Genomic DNA, 23,944 nt, shown 5'->3' on the forward strand with positions numbered 1-23,944 from the left:
AATCTGCATTCGCTACCATTAGGGAACAATACCGTGCAATATGCCTACGTCACTGAGACTTAATTCCACACTTAAAGCCAAATATATGGGATTTCATCAGTGATTAAATATTAGATATAAGGAAAAATTTGTCTTAAAACAGGTCACTGCAAACTTAAAATAATTAGAAACTTCATATTGCTATCTGTAACATGTAGAAATGAACATTAATTATTGGAGTCTAAAACAATTAGACGTATCTTCATTTGTAATGCCAAATATTAATCCAATGATTTCTGTGAACATTCAAATGAGAAGGCATCAGATATTTCCTGTGAGTGTTGGATGAGGAATCATTGCTTGGTTCATGGATGTGTTGACCTGTAAAAAAGATCCATTTTCCTTTGTAAAATTGGCACGAAGAAATAATGGTTTAAATTGAAATGTGAATCTCATGATATTTGTTGCTAAACTTAAACAGAATTATTGTGTGATGTTGGTCTAACAATGAATTGGTAATTTATTTTAGAATGCTGACACATTAAATGATTCAATATTTCCAAACGAGTTTGCTCTGATATCGATGACACAGTAATTAGTATCAGTGAGCTGAGAACTAGAATGCTGGCATGATGGTTTGGAAATTACATTCGATATGCAGTGATTATTGATCAGAACTGTTTTGTCATTCAACATTCTCAGATACTCCTGCAATCTGTACTTGCTGTCTCAGCTTTTCTTCTGTAGAAATACAATATATAATCCATTCAATTTTCCATGTCATCAATATTCAGTCATTTGTGTCAGCATTACAAAGAAAATAAATCGATAAGGAACATGGTTATTATAGCGAAATACAGTCAACAGCATTTATAGAGGAAATGTTTCAATCGTGTCTCTGAGTAAACACGTGAAAAGGTTTAATGGGGATCTGTTCACAATGTACTTAGCCACAATTACATTTTCTTAACATGATGACTGGAGGGAACTTATCAGAAAACTCGCCTATATTTAGGAATTCCTTTATCCCGATACATGTTACTATCAGCATCCTCAGTCACAAATAATGAAGTATGATGATTGGCATGGGAACATGTTGTGTGTAAATTATAAGAAGGTATCTCTTGCATATCTTTGGGATGATGTGATAGCGTGATGTCTGATGTGTTTACTTATCCTGAGAACAATATGAAACTGACAAAAGGTTTTTCACTGAACAATTATCAGGTGGCCTTGAAGACCATCTTATGGCTTTATGTGCAGTGATTACTTTGAGTTCAAGACCTTTGATATATTTTCCATGATTTGGAAAATGATTAGATTACTTACAGTGGGGAAACAGGCCCTTTGGCCCAACATGTCCACACGGACCTACTGAAGCGCAACCCACCCAGACCCATTCCCTTACATTTACTCCTTCACCTAACACTACGGGCAATTTAACATGGCCAATTCACCTAACCTGCACATTTTTGGACTGTAGGAGGAAACCGGAGCACACCCACGCAAACACGGGGAGAATGTGCAAACTCCACACAGACAGTCACCTGAGGTGGGCACTGAACCCAGGTCTCTGGTACTGTGAGGCAGCAGTGCTAACCACTGTGCCACCGCGCCGCCTAATGATTAATAACTTTATGACAAATGTCTACATGTGGTTATTAGCTGGATTCAAAGCATTCAATGTGTTGGTGCCAAAACCCTTCATTGTTGACATTTTCAAGAGAGATATATAATGCTCAGCCATTGGCTGGAAGTCAAGGTGTAAGAAAATTTGGGTCATCCTGGAACTGATTGATTCTCGCTGCTGTTTGACTTAGTTTGATTAATTTTGTGTTTGTCCCGATTTATCTGGCTGTAGGTGAATTTAGAATGTATAATTTCTGTCCAAGGGTCACTTCACATCACTGGAGAGTGAAAATATAGGTCACATACCGTGATAACAATGAATTGATAATTAAATTTTGTGTTTTAACAGATAAAATGATTAATGTTTTCCAGTTGTTGTTAGATATTGATTAGATATTTATTAAAATAGATAAACTGAGAATTGTAGTCCTGTTGCAGGATTGTTGAATTGTTAAAAGGTACATATGTAGAGTGTTTTTGGAATGATTTGGTGGTGCCAGATTTGGATTGGGCTGTACAAGGTTTAAAAAATCAAGCAGCACCAGGTTATGAACCAACAGGTTTATATTGAAGAACTAGCTTTCGGAGCGCTGCTCCTTCATCAGTTGGTTGAAGGAGCAGCACTCCGAAAGCTAGCGCTTCCAAATAAACCTGTTGGACTATAACCTGGTTTTGTGTGATTATTTAACTTTGTTTTTTGGAAGGAATTGTTTTTTTCATTCAAATATACAGGCTGTTCAAGAATTCTATCTTGCCTTCCATGGCTTTCTTTTAGAGATCACACATTTATAGATTAGATTAGATTAGATTACTTACAGTGTGGAAACGGGCCCTTTGGCTCAACAAGTCCACACTGACCCTCCGAAAAGCAACCCACCCAGACTCATTTCCCTACATTTACCCCTTCACTATGGTCAATTCACCTAACCTGTACATTTTTTGGACTGCGGGAGGAAACCGGAGCACCCGGAAGAAACCCACACAGACACGGGGGGATGTGCAAATTTCACACAGACAGTTGCCTGAGGTGGAAATTGAACCAGGGCCCCTGGCGCTGTGAGGCAGCAGTGCCACCATGCCGCCCACAATTCATATAATCTTCACTGTAATCAGTATTTCAAATTTGCATCAGATTTAAGATGCAAATGAGGACCAATTAACGAGTCCTTCCATGAATGGAAAACACAGTAAATTGAATTTACAGAAGCAAATTCAAGATTGGTCCAAATAACCAAATAAATACTTTGAATGGAAATGATCCGAAAATGTTTACATCTACATTTGGACTAAATCAAATGACTCTTTTATTTGAAATGATTGGACTGAAAACCTGTTTGAAAACATGTACAAACCAGGACTATTGACAAGTCTTGCTGTTAGTGCTCTTGGCCAATCGTAATAAAGAATAAATACTACTTTGAGTAACAAGTATCATGTGTAATTGCTGGGCTGAAAAGTAAGAGGATAGCTCTTGTATTTATTGGCAAGAATTATAACCAAATGTTTACTGTGGTTACTGCACTCAGTAACAATAAGATCAAGATCAATGGCTGTTAGAATCCTTGGCCACTCGTAATGAAGAATAAACACTGCTGTACGCAATACGTATCTTTTGTAATTACAGAACAGAAATTTCAGAAGACACTCATTGTATTTACTGGAGTGAATGATAATCAGATGCTTACTGTGGTGATTGATCTCAGGAACAATAAGACAGTTACTCAGATTATTCCACTGAACAGTAATTAAATGATCATGAGACCATTGTCTGGCTTTATGAATAGTGTTTTGTGTGAGCATTGACTTCAATAACAATGTCATAGTATCCAAGTCTACAGGTTAGGTGAGTTGGCCATGCCAAATTGCCCATAGTGTTCACGGATATGTAGGTTAGGTGCATTAGTCAGGGGAAATGTCGAGTAATAGAGTAAGGGAATGTGTCTGGGTGGGTTACTCTTCAGTGGGTCAGTGTGGACTTGTTGAGCCAAGTATCCTGTTTCAACACTGTATGGTTTCTATGACTCCATGATTCTTTGATTTAGGAATAGATTGATAAGCGAGTGTTAAAGATACTATTTAAAGTCAACAAAATCTTTATGTTGAGTAGAATTGCTTAGCAAAATGCATTGAAGCCATCATACACAAAGTGAGATAAGTGGAAGTTGTAAGGTATTTTGATTAAATAAAATGAATGTCAGTAGTGAGATATTTTAAATTTGAAAAACTACAGTGTCCTCAAATCTAAAATTTAGAGACAATGTAATGTGATACATACATTTATTAATGACTGAAGATAATAAATTGCAGAATCTGTGATTATTGGAATGAACAACAGACAGAGCAAATCCAAAATTGGATTGAAAAGCAATTCAAACTCTGCTTAGATATTTTCTAATCACCATTCGAAGCTGTTTTGGTGCATCTCTGTTGAAGATGGGAACTCAACGCACACTTCCTGGTCTCGTGGGAGACACTCTACTGGAGTTCCACAGGTTCCTTTCATTATGTTCCCACCAAGGAAGGGTGGGATTATAATTAATTGTGATTACTCAAATGAAAACTAACCAGTGTCCACTCCTATAATTGGGCTGGCAATTAATTCGACTGTTTCTATGCAATGGACTGAGAATGAAATGGTAATTCACAATAATGATGGTACTAAGTATATAGGCTCTTACGTAAAAATTACTATCGTGACAATTGAAGGACAAATAAATAGACATATCAGGCGCTTATTGTAAATTCATGAAAAATACAACTGCTGAATATGTTTAAAGCAATTTTTCTGATAATGAAAAGATAATTAGAATGCTTAGCACCAGGTGGAATCACCAAAACAAAAATTGTTCACTGTGACTATTCAGCTGCAGGCAGCTCCCCTTCCTTACACAAATGTACAACTTCCAACAATTCAAAATGTACTCTGATTGATAAAGGGAAGAACAAACACATGTACGTTTTTTTCTCGTGTTTACAAAAAAAGTCACAAATTTGAATATTTTTAGCTCTAAAATATTTAACCCTTGCTGAGATCAGAAATACAATAAGCCTTCACGTTGAAGAAAAATGTAATCAAATCAAATCAAAATATACATCAATATTCACAATAATTGGGAGAGTGAACACTGCAATATCTTTCCATCAGTTGATGTACTGAGCCATAATTCCACTTTTATATCCCTTACTGGATTGATCAGTTATTAGATATTAGCAATAACTAAATTATTAATATGCTGTCAGTGAACTGAATATTAAAGAGAAATCTCACATTGCTGTTTGAACATACAATGTTCTAAAATAAACAGTAATTATTGGTGAAATGTCATTAGATATCTCTGAATCGATGAGGCTATGGTTACTTTGATTGTTGAAATGAGTGGCATTCAGATATTTCCAATGAGCATGGGATGGAAAATCAATCTTTTTGGTATAGATGTAAAAATAAGTTTTATTGGAGTATTGTCAATAAGAAATATAGGATTAAATTATGATGTGCATCTCACCTTACCGAATATTTGCAAGTTTTCTAAAAGGTTTCTAGTCCAATCATCAGTTTAAAAGGGGTCATTTTGGTTCAGCAGATCAGTAACTGCAAACATTTTCAACACATCTCCATCAAAGCTGATAATTCAGAAAAAAATACCAAAGCAATACCAAATGATAAAATATATCTTTAGATTAGAGTCAAGTTCATTCTCTACTTATTTTATTCCTATTTTTGACACCAGTGACTAAATATTGATTAGATTAAATGTCATATGTGTTAGACATGAGTTTTCTCTCAAAGATCTGTGCAACACAGGAATGGGCCCTTTGGCCCATAACGTTGTGCGGAACATAATGCAAAATAAACTCACCCCTTCGGTCTACCCTTGGTCCATATCCTTCCAAATTATCTAAATGAACATTTAAAAAGCCCTTATGTATCTGCCTCTACCACCAACCCTGGAAGTTCATTCCAGACACCTACCACTCCCTTTGTAAAAAACAAATTGCCCCTCACATGCCCCTTGAACTGTCTCCCCTAACCTTAAACGCATGTCACATACTTTTGACGTTTCAACTCTGGGAAAACCATTTTGACTGTCAACCCTATTTACGTATCTCCTGATTGAATAGACTTGCATCAATTCTTCCTCCATCCTCCGCCACTCCACAAAAAAGCAACCTGAGTTTTTCTCACGTCTCCAAATCCAGGCAGCATCCTGGTAAATGCCCTCTGTACCCTCTCCAAAGCCACCATACCCGTCCTATAATGTGGCGAATAGGAGTGAATACAATACTTTAAGTATGCCTTAACCAAAGTCTTATAAAGTTGCAACATGCCATCCTGACTCTTGTAACCAGTTCCCTGACCAATAAAGGCAAGCATGCCATTTGCCTTCCTGACCACCCTATCTACTTGCATGGTCACTTTCAGGGAGCCATGGTCTTGAACGCCAAGATCCCTTTGAACAACAAAGCTGTTCAGGGTCCTGCCATTACCTACTTTTCCTTAATATTTGAGCTCCCAAAGTGAGACACCTCACTGTTGTATGGATTAATCTTTGCCTTTAATTTCTCTGCCCATATCTGCAATTTATCTTTTTCCTGCTTCATTCTTTGACAACCCTCTACATTATCCACAACTGCACTGAACTTTGTATCATCTGCAAACTTATTAACTCACCAAATTAGATTTTAATCCATGTCACTTATATATATTTGTCCCGCAAACAGAAGGGTTCCAGTGCAGATCCCTGTGGGAAAAAGACAGAAAATGAGGAAAATGCAGAATTCTTGAATAAATGAGGTTTCTTTCAATGACAAAACTATTCTGATGAATAATCTCTGAAGGTGTGATTTTTGTTTTGAAATTAACCCAATATTTTAATTCTCAGTTTACTGATCTTATTGAATATCTAGTACAAACTGCTGTGAAAATATTGAATCGTTTTAAGTGTTTAGTTCCAACATTAATTATTCTTTAATTGTAATTTCAATTATCACACCATCATGAGAGTTGAATCTATTATTTCTTAGTGCCAGTATCATGATGAAATATTTACACTCGTTTCAGGTCAACACACCTGCAATCAAGCAAAGTTTTCTCACCCAACACTCATAGTAACTATCTCATTCTCTTTCATTTGAATTCTCATTTTAATTAAATGATCATTAATCAGTCTTATCAATTAAGAGATGACTAACTAGTTTTCACATCAATATTTCAGTTCTTTCCAACATATTGTACAATTACATTGCAGTAAGGGTTTCTCATCATTCTTAAATTTGTTATCAGCTATTTTTGTGTCTGATTTCCAGTATCCACAGTTTTTTTGCGTCCTTGTATTAATTGTATTTCATTTCAATGCTAACATTTCTATATTTCTAATTATTACAATAAGAGCTAAGTATTTTTCATGTTAAACATTGTATTAATTTCACGTGTTTCTTGTGTATACAAACCAGAATTAACAAATGTTTGCTCTATTCTTTTACAATAAATCTTGAATTCTTAGAAATCACAATTTTGTGAAAATGAGGGAAATTATCTTTCGATTAATAGTCACATTGAATGACTAATGCTTTACTTCCAAGTCATGAGCATTACAAAGCAGTTTAAATTTGAGTACATAAATGACTGCTTCAAACATATTTAATTACTTGATTATCATGAGATTTATATTTATTTCAGATCATTGTCGCTTCGTTCCAACATTTTTAGAAATTACTAATTCCTTTTATTGGTCCATTACACACTGGAATTGTCGAATACAACCCAGTCTGATTATCACAATAAATATTTGAGCAGTTTTCCCTGTGAGTAACCACCGTAAGTATGTGATTATAGTCCTGCCCTTCTTGCATAGGAACATTATGTAGGGCTCTGGTAATGTCTGTACTGAAAGACCAGGAGGTATGGATTCAATTCTAAACTTCAACAGAGATGTGTCAAAGCACATCAGAGTTGATTAGAAAATATCTAAGTGTCTACTGAATTATTTTTCAATCCAACATTTTCTCAACTTGTATCCGTTGTTCATTGTAATGTTCACAATATCTTGAATTTATTTGCTTCCGTTCACTGACTAAACTATGAATGTTATTATGCTGCTTCTAAGTACCTCTCAACTTTTAATAACTTTGCAGTCATAAAGATTCTACAGTGTAAATTATATTTAAGGTAAGGAGGAAAGATTTAAAAGGGATCTGAGGGGCAACTTTTTTCACAAAGTGTGTTTGGCTCACACGGAATGAGATGTGAGAGAAAAGGCGTTGGCTGGTACAATTATAACATCTAAAAGACTTTTGGACAGTTACATGGATAGAAAACGTCCAGAAGGATATGGAACAAACACAGGAAAATGGGGCTAGTTTAGTTTAGGGAACCTGGCCGGGCTGCCTGAATGGCCTGTTTCCGTGCTGTATCAAGCTAGCATAGTACAATTCAAACTTGACTGCGATGGGTAAAGGAGGGAACAAACGGGTGTTGATTCTATTTTGCGTCCATAAAAAAGTGACATGAATTTTAAATAATTTTGTCACAAGAAATAGTTCACTCTTATTGTGATCAGAAATACAATGAATGTGAGCATTGAAGTCAAATATAATTAAAACAATTCAACTGTGTTTATATGGTTAAAATAAAAATTGATATTCACAATCATTGTGAGTTTGTATACTGCCGCAACTTCACATTACTTCATGTACTGAGCCGTTATTGCATTTACTGAGCATAAATATACCCCCGACTGAACGGAACAATAATTAGATGTTAGCAACACTTAGATTTTCAAAATCTATCAGTGCACCGTGAAGAAGGAGAAATTGATGTAATTTTATCCTGATCGATGATCCAACATTTGTGTCTGAATCAGGAAGGAAGTAAGGAGATAAGCAAAGTGAATATCAGAGTGACCACAAGATACAGTCCATGACATTTGATAGAAAAAGGAATTTGCATAATTACATGGTTATTGAACGTTAATAATTAATTCCCTCCGCAGCTACTGAAACAGTCCAAGTCCAAGTACAACAAGATCAGGACAATATCCAGGTTTGGGCTGACAAGGGGCAAGTAACATACATCCCACACAAATGCAGGCAATGACCATCACGTATAAGAAATAATCTAACCACCATCCCTTGACATTCGCTGGTGTTGCCATCATTGAACACCCACGATCAACATCCTGGGAATAATCATTGATCAGAAACTGAATTGGTCTCAGCACATAAACACGGTGGCTACAAGAGTAATTCAACTGCTGTCTCCTGAAAGCCTGTCCAACAGCTACCAGACACAACTCAGGAGTGTGATGGAATACTCCCCACTTGCCTGGATATTGCTGCCCTAACAACACTCAAGAAACTTGATACCATACGAAACAAAGCAGCCGGCTTGATTGGCACAGCATCCACAAGTATCCACCCCCCCCCCCCCCCACCACAACCACTGATGTTCTGTAGCAGCAGTGTATACTATCTACAAGATGCACTGCAGGAAATCACTAACTAGCACCTTTCAAACCCATGACCACTTCCATCGAGAAGAACAAGAGCAGCAGCTAGATGGAAAGACAACTATCTTCAAGTTCCCCGATAAGGTACTGATCACCCTGAATTGGAAATATGTAGCTGTTCCTTCACTGTCGCTGGGTCAAAATCCTGAAAATCCCCACCCCAAGGTATTACATAGAACATAGAAAAATACAGCACAGTACAGGCCCTTCGGCCCTTGATGTTGCGCCGACCAAAGCCTACCTAACCTACACTCGCCCAATAACCTCCATATGCTTATCCAATGCGCTTAAATGACCATGAAGAGGGAGAGTCCACCACTGCTACTGGCAGGGCATTCCATGAACTCACAACCCGCTGAGTAAAGAATCTACCCCTAACATCTGTCCTATACCTACCACCCCTTAATTTAAAGCTGTGTCCCCTAGTAACAGCTGACTCCATTAGCGGAAAAAGGTTCTCACTGTCAACCCTATCTAAACCCCTAATCATCTTGTACACCTCTATCAAATCTCCCCTAAACCTTCTTTTCTCCAATGAGAACAGACCCAAGTGCCTCAGCCTTTCCTCACAGTTTTGTGCTGTAGACCCACAGCAGGTAGAATGCAGAAGACAGCTCACCACCAATTTCTCAAGGGCAACTAGGGACGGGCAATAAATGCTGGGCCCAGCCAGTGACACCCACATCACATCAAATAAATATTATTATAATGTCTGCAAGATCAAAACAGCTCCACGCTGTCCTAGCTGCAATCTCTGCCCCTTATTGACAAAGATAAAAGAATCTGTCCTTGCTCAACTTTCTCATCAAAACCAAGTACAGTATTCACCCCAGCCCTCTCTTATATGAACCAGCAGCATTTCCACCACCAACCGTAGATCCTCTTAAAATATTTTGTCAGTAACTTTTAATTAACTGGTTACTACAATTACAATGCAATCTGTACAAACAGATTAAATACCTTTTATGCAACAACAAATTTTCTAACAACTTTTCTCGATCTCTGTCATTCTTTTTAGTTAGATGAGGTAGGGAGGGATGGAAACACGACAGTGATGTAAGATATATGTAATACAGTGAGACAGGAAAGCTAGTATGGCTCATGTTGACTCTAAGACCCCACACAGTGAAGCAACACATTCACTGCATAATAAACATAACATAACATTTCAACCCCACTCACACCCGGAGTGACAGAAATAAAATGTGGATCGGTTGGACAGGATAGGTTTGTTATAGTTAGAGTTTGGGAGAGTGAGGGGTGACATGACTGAAGTATCTAACATCCTGAACGGTTTGATAAGGTGGATGTGGAAAGGATGTTTCCACTTGTGGGTCATTCCTGAACTAGAGGGAACTGCTTTAAAATTGGGTTCACCCTTTCAGGACAGCGATGATGATATTTGTTTCCCATCAGAGGGCTGTGCAAATTTGGAACTCTGTGCCCCAGAAGGTGGGCGCACTGAGTATTTTAAGACACAAGTTGATAGATTCTTGTTAAGGGACGTTGGTGGAAGATGGAATACAAATCACAAACAGATCAGGCCTGGTCTTATTGAATGGTGGAGCAGGCTCGAGGGGCTGAATGGTCACCTTCTGCTTCTCTCTCACATGATCCCCGGACTGAGAGCTTTGTTTAAAATTCATTTACTGGGATGTAAGTGCCACTGGCTGAGCGCAGCATTATTCCCCAGAGGGCAAATAAGAGACAACCACATTGCTGTGGGTCAGGAGTCACATGTAGGCCAGACCAGGTCAGGATGGCAGCTTCCTTCCCTAAAGGACACCAGTGATCCAGATGGGTTTTTCCTGACAATCGAGAATAATTTCATCAATAGACTCATAATTCTAGATGATTATTAAATTGAAGTTCCACATCTGTCGTGGTGGGATTCGAATGAGGGTCCGCAGAATATTCTCTGGGTCTCTGCATTAACTGTTCAGCAATGATACCACAGGACTGTTCCCGAGCTACAAAGGGTGGGAACCAAAACCTTGATCAAACAGGGAGAATTAAGGAACGTTGAAGGGAATGGGGGAAGAGAATGACCAAGTTTAGGTTCAAGGCAACTGAAACTAAAGCCACCAACAGGGAGGAGAACAAAGTAAGAAACCCTCACACAGCTGGAATTGGATAAGTGCAGATACCTCAGGGAGGTGTGGAACTGCACAGGGAGGACAGGGTGAAGGCCCGGGTAGGTTTAAAAGCAGTGAACCAAATTTTGAAATTTTCTTCATGAACATAATGTAGATCGGGTTTAAACTGAGGTAGGTGTCTGACACAACTTGCTGCAAGGACACAGACAGTAGAATCTGAGGGGATCATGAGGATATGGAGGTAGAATGTGGGAGACAAGCTGGGACTGTATTGGAGTAGTTACGGTGAGAGGGAACAAATGCTGGATACAGGGTTTCAGTAGCTGATGGACTGACGCTGAGGTGAGCCATCGGAAACTGAGCAAGTGAGCACCATCTAATAGGACAGAGAAACTGATCCATCAGCCTGAAACTGACTGACCACGTGGCTGTCAGTGACTCCAACACAAGTGAATGGAAACATTGCTCAGAGCCTGTTTCTGTAACATTCAACACAACCAGGAAATAAAAAAAATGAATAATTAGCTGAAAACAAGGCAACTGCTCTGTTAGAGTCTAAACTATTCAATGTTCAGTTATTGAACATTATTGATTCACAGAATATTCTAACCTGCACAATCACAGTAAAAGGGGAAAGAAAACAACATTCTTGGCAAAGACATAATGAAGCTACTGCTTGTATAAAACAGCTGAGAACAAAGGGGCTGAATCCTCCACAAACTGACAAACACAGGTACCATCGGTTTATAGATAGACAATGAAATTCTTCAGAAAAACACTTCCCTGCCTCTGGTGTGTGAACTGCCACTTATTTCCTTTGAAAAGAGTCTCTGTTTCCCCTCAGAAAAGCAGGTGTGTCGCGCACTTACAGACTGACTTACAGACAAAGGAAACCTGATCTGAGACTCGCAGGTTAATTAAGCTATTAGTGACAGCCCATTGCACACAACAAGAGCTTAGACCACAACAGATTCTAGTGAAACCAACAATATAATGAAAAAGGTGAATTAGTCTTTATAATCATGCAGCCTCTCTCAATCAAATAATCCCAGTCAACCTCCAAACATTTTTAAACTATTAATCCCTAATTTCCTCCAAAAATATATCTAATTATTCTCTTCAAAGTACATTTTAAATGGTCAATTCATAATCACATTTCATTTCCAGTTATTCTTAGAGCCAAACAACTTGCAAACTAAAATAGTTTTCATGTTAATAATGACACTGGAAACTTTGTTATGTAGTTTACCCATATGTCCAAATATTGTTTTGGTTCATTATTGTAGTGAAGCTAAAATTAAAGTCTTATTTATTTTCTCTGATATCCTTCCATTACTTTATTCCCTAATAACAATGCCCATGGTGTAATGGGTGACAAGCATTAAAATAAAATCGAATTTTCATTGCAAGAACTGGTACAAATGATCACATATTATTCAATTCATTCATTGTCGTTGACGTTAAGAGTTATTTTCACTGTATGATCATGTTAAATTCACTTAAATAATCACAGTACAATTCTCACCTCTATAGATCTGTAAAGTGAATGTCAAGTTATAAATATTTCAAGTAAAACCAAATTCACATTTTGTTCTGTGTTATTCCTGGAAGGACAGAATGTGTTCCATTATTGTGGGGAACAGGAACAAGTGAAGGTGGTGCCTCTCAGACGTGAGGCCTTAAAGCCAAAGGGCCAGCTGGCAGTCACAGTGGGGGATGTACCTAGTGCCCCGCTCTCCTCAGAAGGCAGTGAGGATGGTGACACTGGGTAGAACAGGTTAGATGGTGAAGCGCCCACGTATGGACAGAGGGACGGCAATGGGTGGGATGACCCACCGCCCTGTAAGGCCCAGAAGGCCGTGTCCATGGCACCGCTCGGCATCAAAGCTCAACGTGGCTAGACAGTAGGGAGCAACAAAGGGAACTGACAGAAACCAAACCTGAACCGTTTACCCGGCTAAACGACAGGTGTTGGTGAATGAACACCCAGCCTGATAGAGAAATGGTATTAATGGGCCTTATTGAGACAATATGGATTATTTAATTGAGGTACACAGTCTCACCGACGATGGTGTCAGCCAAGATCTCTCAGGCCAAGATACCCTGACGTGTACATCAGAAGCTGTCCCTGCAATGAGAGGGTGAGGGTGTGAGCCGGTTCCCCCCAGTGCACAGCTGACCAGTGCCTCCAGGCATTTACAGATATTACAGGGACACACTGGGGAGGGGACAGGCTGAATGGGCTAAAATAACCTTGGTGACTCAGGGCCCCAAGGGTAATATCGAGGATCATACAGAGAGGAAGCCTGAGGTGTGTAAGGACCATGGGGGATTACCAAACCCCAAAGTGTGATGATGAAATAGGTTTGATGTGTTTAAAAGATGACATGGGACCCCATTTAACTGTAATTATAAACATGGGACTCCCAGTGGGAGATAATTCTAACCAAATGCTGAATTGGTCATGAGAGCTGAGGCAAACGCAGAAACACAGAAGAATAGATTCAATACAGGGAGGGTAATCAGACCCACAATGTTGCAAGGGAAGCAGGAAAGGGCACATAGCCAAGGAACGGAGGCAGAGAGAGGGAGATAGATGTTCACATTGTGTGTGGCCTGTGTTCATGTAAGCACATGCAGAGCCCATGAATATTTATTGATGCTGTGTTTGCTGTATTAATAAATATTAATACAGAAGCAGCTATATCAGTTACCGATATGGATTTGCCCCCACACTCTCAATTACTAAAATGAGAGCATTTGGAGAGGGAATCGAGGAAGCTGGATAAAATAATCCGATGCAGATCACCGATATGGCAAAACATACTCAGATATGGGAGTGTGAAACTGAGGAAGAGACCATTCTGGGAGTTGCCATTTTAGAACAGTTCGGAGCAACTATTGATGTAGAGACCTGAACTGTAATATGGGAACAACCTGGATAGGCCTGAGACAGGAAGCAAAGGAGAGGCGACATCTTCAGAGTAGTTGCATTGCAGGGAGACTGGAACAGTCAGGGAATCTGGGGAGTTATAGCTCGGACCCAAACAGCAGTGTGGGGAACTCAAACAGGAATGTGCATTATTATCTGTGGATCCTGTAAAGATCGAGGGCCCTCTCACTCCCCACACAAACAGGATCCCATTAAAGCTGGGGCTGAGGAGGCAGTCATTGTGACAGTGACAGATTGAGAGAAGCAGGGAACAGTCAGACCGACAGTATCCCAGACTAATTCACTGAATCCAGACGGCTCATCCCGCCTCACTATTGATAATACCTCCCTTAGTAAATCCGCCACTAAAGAGTATCCTACAGTAGCAAACCACACCACTGTATTTAATGGATTGAAATCGCAACAGGATATAGTCTCAGCCCTTGATATTGTGAATGGGTTCTGGTCCATAATGGCAGAATAAGCTGGTGTTTACTATCAAAGGAAAACAGTACACCTGGATCCAGTTATCTCAGGGATCCCATAATATTCCAGTATATCCCACCGATGTATGGCTGATGGAGTTAGTCTATTTAATCTTAACAACACCTCATTACCTCAGTTGGTGAGAAAGAACATATCCAAATATTAAACATAGTATTGTGTCAGTTCAGGCAGGCCGGGCTTAAAATTAACCCACAGAGAGTGCAACTGGGAAGGTAAGTAGAGGCGTACCTGGGACATCATATCAGGGAGATCAAATCAGGAAGGCAGAGGGGATAATCCCATTGGAACAAAAGACCATGATTTTAAAACTGTCCATCTGCACATCGCGAAAGGGTAAGGCAAACTTTAGATTGTTTAATTATTGGAGGCCTTTTGTGGAGGCCAGGTTTGGCAGAACCATCACAAGCCCTGACAGAAGCACGGACATTAGCCAGGGGTCAGGGAGTCAGCATATACACAGACAGTCAGCATGCCTTTGGTATTGTTCATGACCATGTGTTGGTCTGGGCTCGGTGAGGGTACATCACCTTGTCTGGGGGCCACATAGAGCATGAGGAACCGGTCAGAGAGTTAGTGGAAGCAGCTAACTTTCCCAATGAAGCAACAATAATAAAGATTAGAGCTCACAGGAAAGTAGAAACCCCACACCAACAGGGCAGTGAGTATGTGGATAAGGCAGGTAAAATACTGACTGAAACAGTGCAAAAATTTGAGGAGATGGCAGTGGCAGGAGCTGCAGAAGTGAGAGTGGAAGGTTTAAAGATATTCCCAGAAACAGTCCCACAACAGGAGAAAGAGGAATGGGAAAAAGGTGGGGCAGTAATAGTACAAGACAGAGTCTGGATGATCCAGCAGTGCCACCACACTGTATAAGGCAAACATTATTAAAACCATATCATGGGTCAGCCCATATTTAGCAGGATACAATGCAATATCAGATGCTCCACGACAGGGGGAGGCCTGGAACAGGGAGAGATAAAGCAAGGTTTTGTCGAAGGTGTGTAATGTGTTCACAGTGTGAGCCAGTGAAAGCAATCAGGATAAAATGGAGGCAGCAGCAGGGACCCAGGGGCCCATGGGAACAATTACAGATGGATTTGACACAGACACCCATCCCAATCCCAGGGAAGGAAATCTTGCTGCGTCTTAATAAACAGGTTTACGCAGTGGGTGGAAGTATTCCCCTGCAGATTTTGACCAAGGGACACATGTTACAGGGAACATAGTTAAACAGCTCTGTGGCCTGTTTGGTACTGAACGGAAATCCCATCTCCCATCCCACCCCCAGAGCTCAGGGACAGCAGAAGAAATGAAGCAGACACTGAAAGCTAGTCTGACTAAGGCCCTCCCAGAGACAGGCAGAGATGGGTTAGAGTACTCCCCACCATCCTAATTAAATTGACATCAACCCCAGCAAAGGGAGCAAGGCAGTCCCACTTTGAATTAGTGACCGGACGGACTACGCAGGTGCCACAGGGTGTGGCAGTGGGAGTGCCCGAGATGTCCAATGGCAAGGATAGGGTCAAACAATTCTTGAATGAACTGGCAAAGCAACTGCATGAGCTGAGAGGGGAAGTTGCAGAGGGACAGAGAATCAGAAACTGGGAAAGGGAGCACAGAAATATCCGAGCAGACATTCCAAACCCAGGAGATCGGGTCTGGAGAAAATATTACCGGAAAGCATGAAGGAAACCCAACTGTACTTGGCTGGGGCAGTCACAGAGTTCTCGAGAGGGAACTCTCCCACCATGCTTAAGTAAGGAGCGCTGAATAAAGGTCAGCCTGCTGCTAAACTCAGGCTCCTCTTTGATACTTCTCCCAGCAACATGTGCAGTGACATGTTGCTGGCTGGAGGTCTGTGGCCAGTGCCTCTGTTCCACAAGGATCAGAACTGAGACATCTGTTGTTTGCAACATATATCAGTGATTAGCAAGAAAATGTGAACAACTTAATTAGCAAGTTTGTAGATGGTACAATTGATGAAGCTGTGAACAGTGAAGAATGTTGTCAAAGGACACAGCAAGAAAGATCAGTGAGAAGGTTATACGGAGAAAATACAGATAGATCTGATTTGGACAAATGTGTGGTGATGCATTTTGGGAGGCACATTGCAAGAGGAATGTATACACTAAACGGAAGGGCCCTGAGCAGCATTGATATACAGAGGGATCTTCAGGTGCACGTTCACAGCTCCCTGAAAGTGGTGAAGGAGGTGGATGGCAGGCTCGCCTTCTTCTGTCAGGGGAGTGAATATAAAACTGTAATCAGGCCACCTTTGGGGTATTGTGTGCCGTTTTGATCACCGCATAAGGAGGGTGTGGAGGCTTTGGAGAGATTGAAAACAGGTTTACCAGGATGTTGTCTGGAGTGGGAGAGGTTGGAACGACTTGGATTGCTGTCACTAGAAAGTCAGTGGCTGCGGGGTGACCCAAGAAGCACAGAGTGAATAATCTGAATCTTTTTCCAAGGTGGAAATGACAAATTCTAGAGGCCGTAGGTTTAAGGGGAGAGGGGGGACGTTTAAAGGAAATGAAAACCAAAACAACTGCAGATGCTGTAAACCAAAAACAAAAACATTTTTGTGAAAAGTTCAGCAGGTCTAGCAGCATCTGTGAAGAGAAATCAGCGATAACGTTTCTGAGGAAGGGTGACCAGACCCTAATCATTAACTGATTTTTCTTCACAGATGCTGCATGACCTGCTGAGCATTTCCAACAATGTCTGTGCAGGTTTAAAGGAAGTTGTGTCAGGCAAGTTTCTTATGCAGAAGGTGGTCAGTGACTAGAATGTACTTGCCTGAGAGTTGGTAAAAGCAGAAACAATCACAATGTTTAAGAGGCATTTGGGCAGACACATAAGCAGGCATGGGTTGGCAGGGATATGGATCATATACAGGCAGGTGGAATTAGTTTGGAATGGCATCATGATCCGCACAGACACGGTGGGCCGATTATTCCGGTGCTGTCCTGTTCTGTTTTCCGGGGGGTAGAATGTGTGGAGCGAGAGATAATATTTTGAGTGGAATATGTCTCTTCTTTACAACACACAGTAAGTTGATGCATTTTGAGAGAAGCAGTGTAGAAAGGGAATATATATTTGATTGGAACAGACACAGGGAGCAGGACAGCCGGATGGGGGACAATGTGTACAAATCATTAAAGGAGAGAGAACATAAAGTGTTTTGAGTAAACGTACAGGATACTGGGCTTCATTAATAGAGCGAATGGTAACAAACTCACGGAAAAGATGCTGACCATTGACAAAGCTCTAGTTAGGTCACAGTCAATCATTACATCCAATTCTGGTCACCTGATTCCTGGTCAGGATGGGGAAGTTAAAATACGACAGAGGGGCCAGTTCCATACTTTGCTTTCTTTCAGGATGCATTGGCGATTCAAGGGTTAAACATTCTCCTGCCAAAGGACTTACTGCTGCATTGTAAGAGTACGAGGCCTGTACTCTTACAATACAGACAGAACACATCAGTAGGGGGAGGCGACTGTACCTTCAAATTCGAACGCATTGCAGCCACACATGTGGATTCCCCCATAACCCCAGACAGAGGAATTTGTCCTTTCCAGACAAGACTGAGAGCCCTGGGCACAACCCTGTTAAACTGCCTCCCTCTCCCATTGTCTTACCTCCCCTCCATATTAGCATAGGTAAGTGAATCCCACATTTACTGAAGGAAGAACCCTTCTGCCTTAATCTGTTCCCATCAACACATAATCATGAACAATACAATAATCAGTTTCTGTAATCCATTTACACTTTACCACAGGACATCGCCATTCATCACGCTTTGTAAGGTCATAATTACCTGCTTTAAACAATGTAATGGCAATTGCCCATGTGACTGATATGTCTTTGTCTAATTCCTATTAAATATACTGTCTCTGTGGGTAAGGCAGAGATTCATGAAGAACAGTCTCTGCAAGTAGACACTCGGCTACGTTAGAGATGCTTTGAAACTCTCGCCTGCAGTCCGATAATAAAGCTACTGCTGTTGTGCAGAAAACTTGCATCATTTGGATTTGTGGAACAAAATAGGCACCAACAATGAAGGATATGAGTGATCTTCAAGGTGTGGAGTACAGACTTACTGGAGTGGTTCACTGATGAAGAAAATGCAGTCACTGAATTGATTTGAAGAAATTGCTATTTTATTTGAAGTAAACTAGTTGAATATATAGAGCTGTATAAGATTATAACACGTCTAGATATAGCAGTCAAAAATATCTGTATTCAATAGGTGATCGCACAAGAATTAAGATCAGATGTAAAGTTTTGATACAGCGGGAGATGAGCAAGTGTTTCTGCTGACTGTATTGGCTGGAAAAATGCAGAACATGCTGCCTATTATGGTAGTGCAAGCAGAGAAGATGAATGATTGATAAAAACAATTAGATCAGATCCGAGGGAAATAAAATTGCAGAGTTTGGGGGACGTATGGGGAATGAGAATATTGGATTCTGCTACAGAGAGCCAGCTTGGATTTGATGGGCCTCTCCCTGTGCTATAATGCATTTTATGTGGACTTGCTTAACTTGCTCTGGTCACCGATTAAATTGTCATTGAGGTAAATCTGTTCAGTGTTCCTACTCAGTCTAACACAGGCTGTCCTTCCTCAGCAGGAGATAAAGTTTTACTGCCTTATACTGGTTTCTGGGAGGAAGGAAGGGAGGGGGCGGTGGGTGGGGTGCGTAATGGTGTGTATAACAGTCTGCCAGCACTTATCTGAAATCAAAACACTAGTGCAGCCACACTAGGGACAGACTCTGGAAATGTGGGGAATTCCAGAAGGGAATTCTTTACCCATTCCCACCTGGAAACGGGCCAAACCAGTCAGTCAGGGGAGAAGCTGTTCACCCGCTCTGTGCGTGTGGGGGGGAGGGGAGGGAAAGGGATTCACTCAGGCAGCCATCCTGCTGAGACACCAATGAATTTACTCATAAGCACAACTTGAAGGACTTTTTTTTCTCTTATTCACACCAAGTAATGAACAATGGTATTGGCAGTTCATAAAGTTTTTTGCATATAGAGAACTTAGCTTTGGAAATGTTCACAGCAGTGTTGAACAGATTCACACTGGGCAGAGACTTTTATTTTCCTTTACTCATTCACAGGATGAGGGTATCGCTGGCCCGGCTGCATTTACTGCCCATCCATAATTGCCCAGAGGGCTGGTATGAATCAACCTCATTGCTGTTTATATTGATATTAATCAACACGAATGTCAGACTAGATGAATTATCATCAAACTCAAATCCATTTGATATTCATATATTTACAATCAGTGTTCAATTCACCAAATGTAGCTGAAGGGAGTAATCTTCAAGTGATTCTAACAGAGAAGATACCTGAATACTTGTTCAGCAAATTAAAGCCTGTTGTGTTTAGATAATAATAATTTTAATAAAGTAACTTGAGAATAATGGAGGAAGTTGATTGTTGAGTAACTGATAATCTTGTTTTAATCTGAAGTTAAGTTAGGATTAGTTAACAAATGGTAGGGAATCCCAGCCCCATGGAGTGCACATCCAGTTCCATGTGGGAAAACCAGGATACTTCTTGTATCAGCAACAACCACAAGAACACGGAGGTGACACTGGAAATGTCAGGAACACAAGTTAATCCATGATTAAGGTACTGCACTCAATCCGAGTCCCCACGTTGATGTGTTCTCACCAGAGAGGGTACAGAGGAGATTGATCAGAATGTTTCCATGATTGGAGAATGCCTGCTCTGAGGAAAGGTTGGATAAGTCGGGGATGTTTTCCGAGGAGGATGAGCTGAGATTTAATTGAAGTGATAAGATGCTGAGGAATCCAGATCGTGTGAATAGGAAGGAGCTATTCATAACAGAGAGGTCAGAAACTGGAGGTTTTAGATTGAAACTAATTCTCAGATTAAGGGGAGTGGATGGTCGGGGGCAGGAACTCACTGATGGGGTGGTAGAGGCAGTCGCCAGCATCACATTAGAATAAAAGGACATGGATGTAACTGAAACCCTGGAACATGCAGGACTATGGACTAAAGTCTGCAGAATGGGATCATTGTGATTTATTTGACATTTCTCCAGAATATTAAACTCAAGTCCACTTTGAGAATTTATGAATATCATCCGACCTGAATTCCAAACGTCAGACTAAATTTGTCAGTAAGTTCCAGCACAGATCGAGGCTGCTTGGTCCATCCTGTATGTGTTGGATGTAATAGAACGATCCAGGTTTTACAGCGTTCTGTACTCACCAATGACAGCAACAATTTCAGACTGTGTACTCTGCCCTCTATGTTGTTATAATCTGTTTTTTTTTCAATGTATTTCTTTGGCAGCTGCTCAACTTGTTTCCTTGTTTCGTTCCCAGCCCTAACTCCATTCCCCGTGGCCTTGAGGGACTACCATTTCTGCTGTTTAATCTCTCCGGTCTTCACCCGAGTGACAGACTGTCTGTTTGTCCTTGTCTCATACCAACCTTGCTCACAACCTGTTACATTTCTGATGGTTCCCAGACCTCTGTAACTTTCACTGCGCCCCCTGGGTCAATGGCACGAGTTTTGAATTCTTTTCCTCCTGAGATAATCAGAAATCTTTCCGGTTGCAGTTTCCCCCAGATTTTATTTTGATAAAAAAAAGAGCATTTGTGTCAGAGTCAAGTATTTGTGAGCCTTCATCCACAATCCTGAGCACTTAGACATAATATGTGACCCTCCCACAGATGTGCAGGTTTGCTGGATTGGCCGTGCTAACAGGGCCTGTAGTGTGTAGGTTAAGTGTATTGGTTTAGCTATGCTAAATGTGGTGTTATGGTGTTAGGGCCATTGCAGATTCGATGGACCGAATTAGTCTCTTTGTGCACCTCAGGGATTCTGTGATTCTAACTAGTTGTGATTGTCGACACGTTTTCCTCATGCCAGGTTCATTCAGCTCAGGTACACACGCTGCCTTGGTGTTTCTGTTGGTTTTCGCTCAATCATTTCCTTCTGTTTTACAGCAATTTCACACTGTATGTGAGGGTGGGAATGAATTTGTCAATACAAATACTCCAACCGAAACCCGCACAGGTCCGGACCTGTTTCTGCTGCTGATGTCACTTACAGGGAACAGGAAAATAAAGGTTCAGTCATATATCTTACAAGAACACCGAGGTTACAATCACCAGGAATGGCTACACAGCTCAAAACTCTTTTCTCAAGAAATAAAGGACGCTGGAGAGACAGCCTGGTACAAGTAGGAAGCTTTGTGTCTGTATTTTCAGAGATTTGAGGTTGAAATCATTGGGTTTGAAGCATGTTTCATTGCCCCAGGTCATCAAAGGTGCTATCTAAATGTGCCTCTTTCTTTCTGTCTTTTTGTCTGAGTTAACAATCAGATGGACAGCTCAGTCAGTGTCTGTGTGCTTTCCCAAATCCCTGATTGAATCTGTCTCCCCCACAAACTCAGGTGCCTCACCACACTCTGTGTCAGGGAGAAACTCTGCCGTTACAATGAGAACTGTCTTTGCTATTACCTCTCCTCGTGCTTCCGCCTAATCCCCACTTCCCTTCATTAAATCCCAGCTGCCTCTAGTCCACCCACATGGTCATGTTGAAGAGCATGACAGGAGAATGGATTGAAACCGAGAGTTCAATACCCAGGCTGAAATAGGAAGAAGGAAATAAATGGGGTTTTTGGATCCCAGGGGATACAGACTCCAGGCTGAGTCCTTGTGGGCATTCCCGCAGTAATAAGAGACAGCATTCCATGATGAGAGTTAAACCCGTGTCGCAGGAGAGGGAGCCACTGAACATGAGCAGGTTTGGTGCAAACACAGGAGGTGTGTTCAGTCAGTAACAGTGTGTTCGACATGGAGGTGAAGTGAGCAGTGAGGGGAAATGTTACCACAAGCTGCAGATGGACAACTTTCATTGGAGCAGGAAGAGACCATTTAGCCCCTCAACCCTGCTCTGATATTCAGGATGATCATGGCTGATTTGTGGCCTAACTCATCAATAAAGTCCTCTGCAACACACAAGATGAATATTGAAAAACTGCATCTGCAAATGCTGGGAAATCAGAAACAAAACCAAACATTGCTGGAAATTTTCAGGATGTCTGACAGCATCCGTGGAGAGTGAAGCTTTGGGACCAGTGACCGGTCAGGTGACCAGCTGCAGCTGACCATTCTGCTGTTTCTGTAACCCTCTCTGGAACAGGTTCTGGTGCGGGGGGGATGAGACTGTCAATAACAACTGAGAAAACAGGAGGACGTGCTCAATCTTTCACTTGGTCTTTTGGTCTTTCACTTTTAATTCAACTGCAAACATTATTCATTAGCTCTGAAATAGGATAATAGGCCAGAAAACAACTCTTCATGTCATTGGGCCTGGGAAACTGTGTTAACTCTGACCTGGTCCAGCCGACATGTCAATCCAGACCCTGAATAATCTCCTGAGCAGTTAGAATGGATGATAAATGCGGCCCCAGCAAGTGATGCCGTGATCCCATGAACAAACAAAACAAATCCGATCGCTGTGGTTAGTTGTGAACTCGCTGGTGTTATTGGAAGGTTTATGGGGTAAAGGGAGAAGAATAGCATTCAGTGAGGTGATCTGATGAGCCAATCATCCTCCTTTTGCACCGTAACAATTCTGTGAATAACAAATTCTGAGCCCTCTAAGGAAATATCAGAGCAGGGTTTGTGAAGAGGTCACATTGAGTGAGTGTCCCAGTGAACACAAGTGAGACACAGGTACAGAGAGGCTTTGGGATGGATTAAATTAAATTTTATACATTTGCACAGTCATCAACATTACAGCAGTGAAAAATGGGAGTGATCGAGAGAGTGGAATTAGAGCAGCAAATAAATCTTCAACATTAATGCAGCTAAAGGGGATGCTGGGTAAAGATACCGTAGTTAGTGTTTATTTCATTCCAGGCACACCAGCCAGGGAGCACTTCCTTCTTGTATCTATCCTATCGAGCTCTTGAAGATTTTTGTTCATTTGAAGTGTTTCATGTTTAGATACTCCAGAGTAGACAGCTTCAAGCTCCTCAATCTCTCCTGCCAGGGCAATGCTGCTGTTAGAATTCAATTCACTGGCATGTCACTGGCTGCTTCATGGACTGGAACTGGCAATTGAGACTGAAAGGTTACTGTATAAAATACATTCAACGGTATTGCCAGACGTGAGTGATTTTAGGAAAATGACCTTGACTTACGGGCATTGAGTGTCAGAGCACTTCCTGTTGTGGGGCATCCTGTTTAGATTCAGTCTATTGATAACTATGAGAACTGACTAGCACTGGCTCTGTC

At 41.0% G+C, this 23,944-nt stretch overlaps 1 long non-coding RNA gene across 1 annotated transcript in view; it reads right to left on the bottom strand.

Moving 5' to 3' along the window:
* Positions 1 to 276: 276 nt before the first annotated feature.
* LOC132822435 (uncharacterized) overlaps positions 277 to 23,944 on the bottom strand; it is a 42,954-nt gene continuing 19,286 nt past the window's right edge. Inside the window, exons 2-3 of the long non-coding RNA XR_009645447.1 lie at positions 6,278 to 6,347; positions 277 to 360 (exon numbers count right to left, since the gene is read on the bottom strand). This is a non-coding gene — a long non-coding RNA (uncharacterized LOC132822435). The remainder of the gene's footprint in view (positions 361 to 6,277; positions 6,348 to 23,944) is intronic.

The sequence above is a fragment of the Hemiscyllium ocellatum genome, chromosome 14, assembly GCF_020745735.1.
Source record: "Hemiscyllium ocellatum isolate sHemOce1 chromosome 14, sHemOce1.pat.X.cur, whole genome shotgun sequence".
Classification (NCBI taxonomy): domain Eukaryota; kingdom Metazoa; phylum Chordata; class Chondrichthyes; order Orectolobiformes; family Hemiscylliidae; genus Hemiscyllium; species Hemiscyllium ocellatum.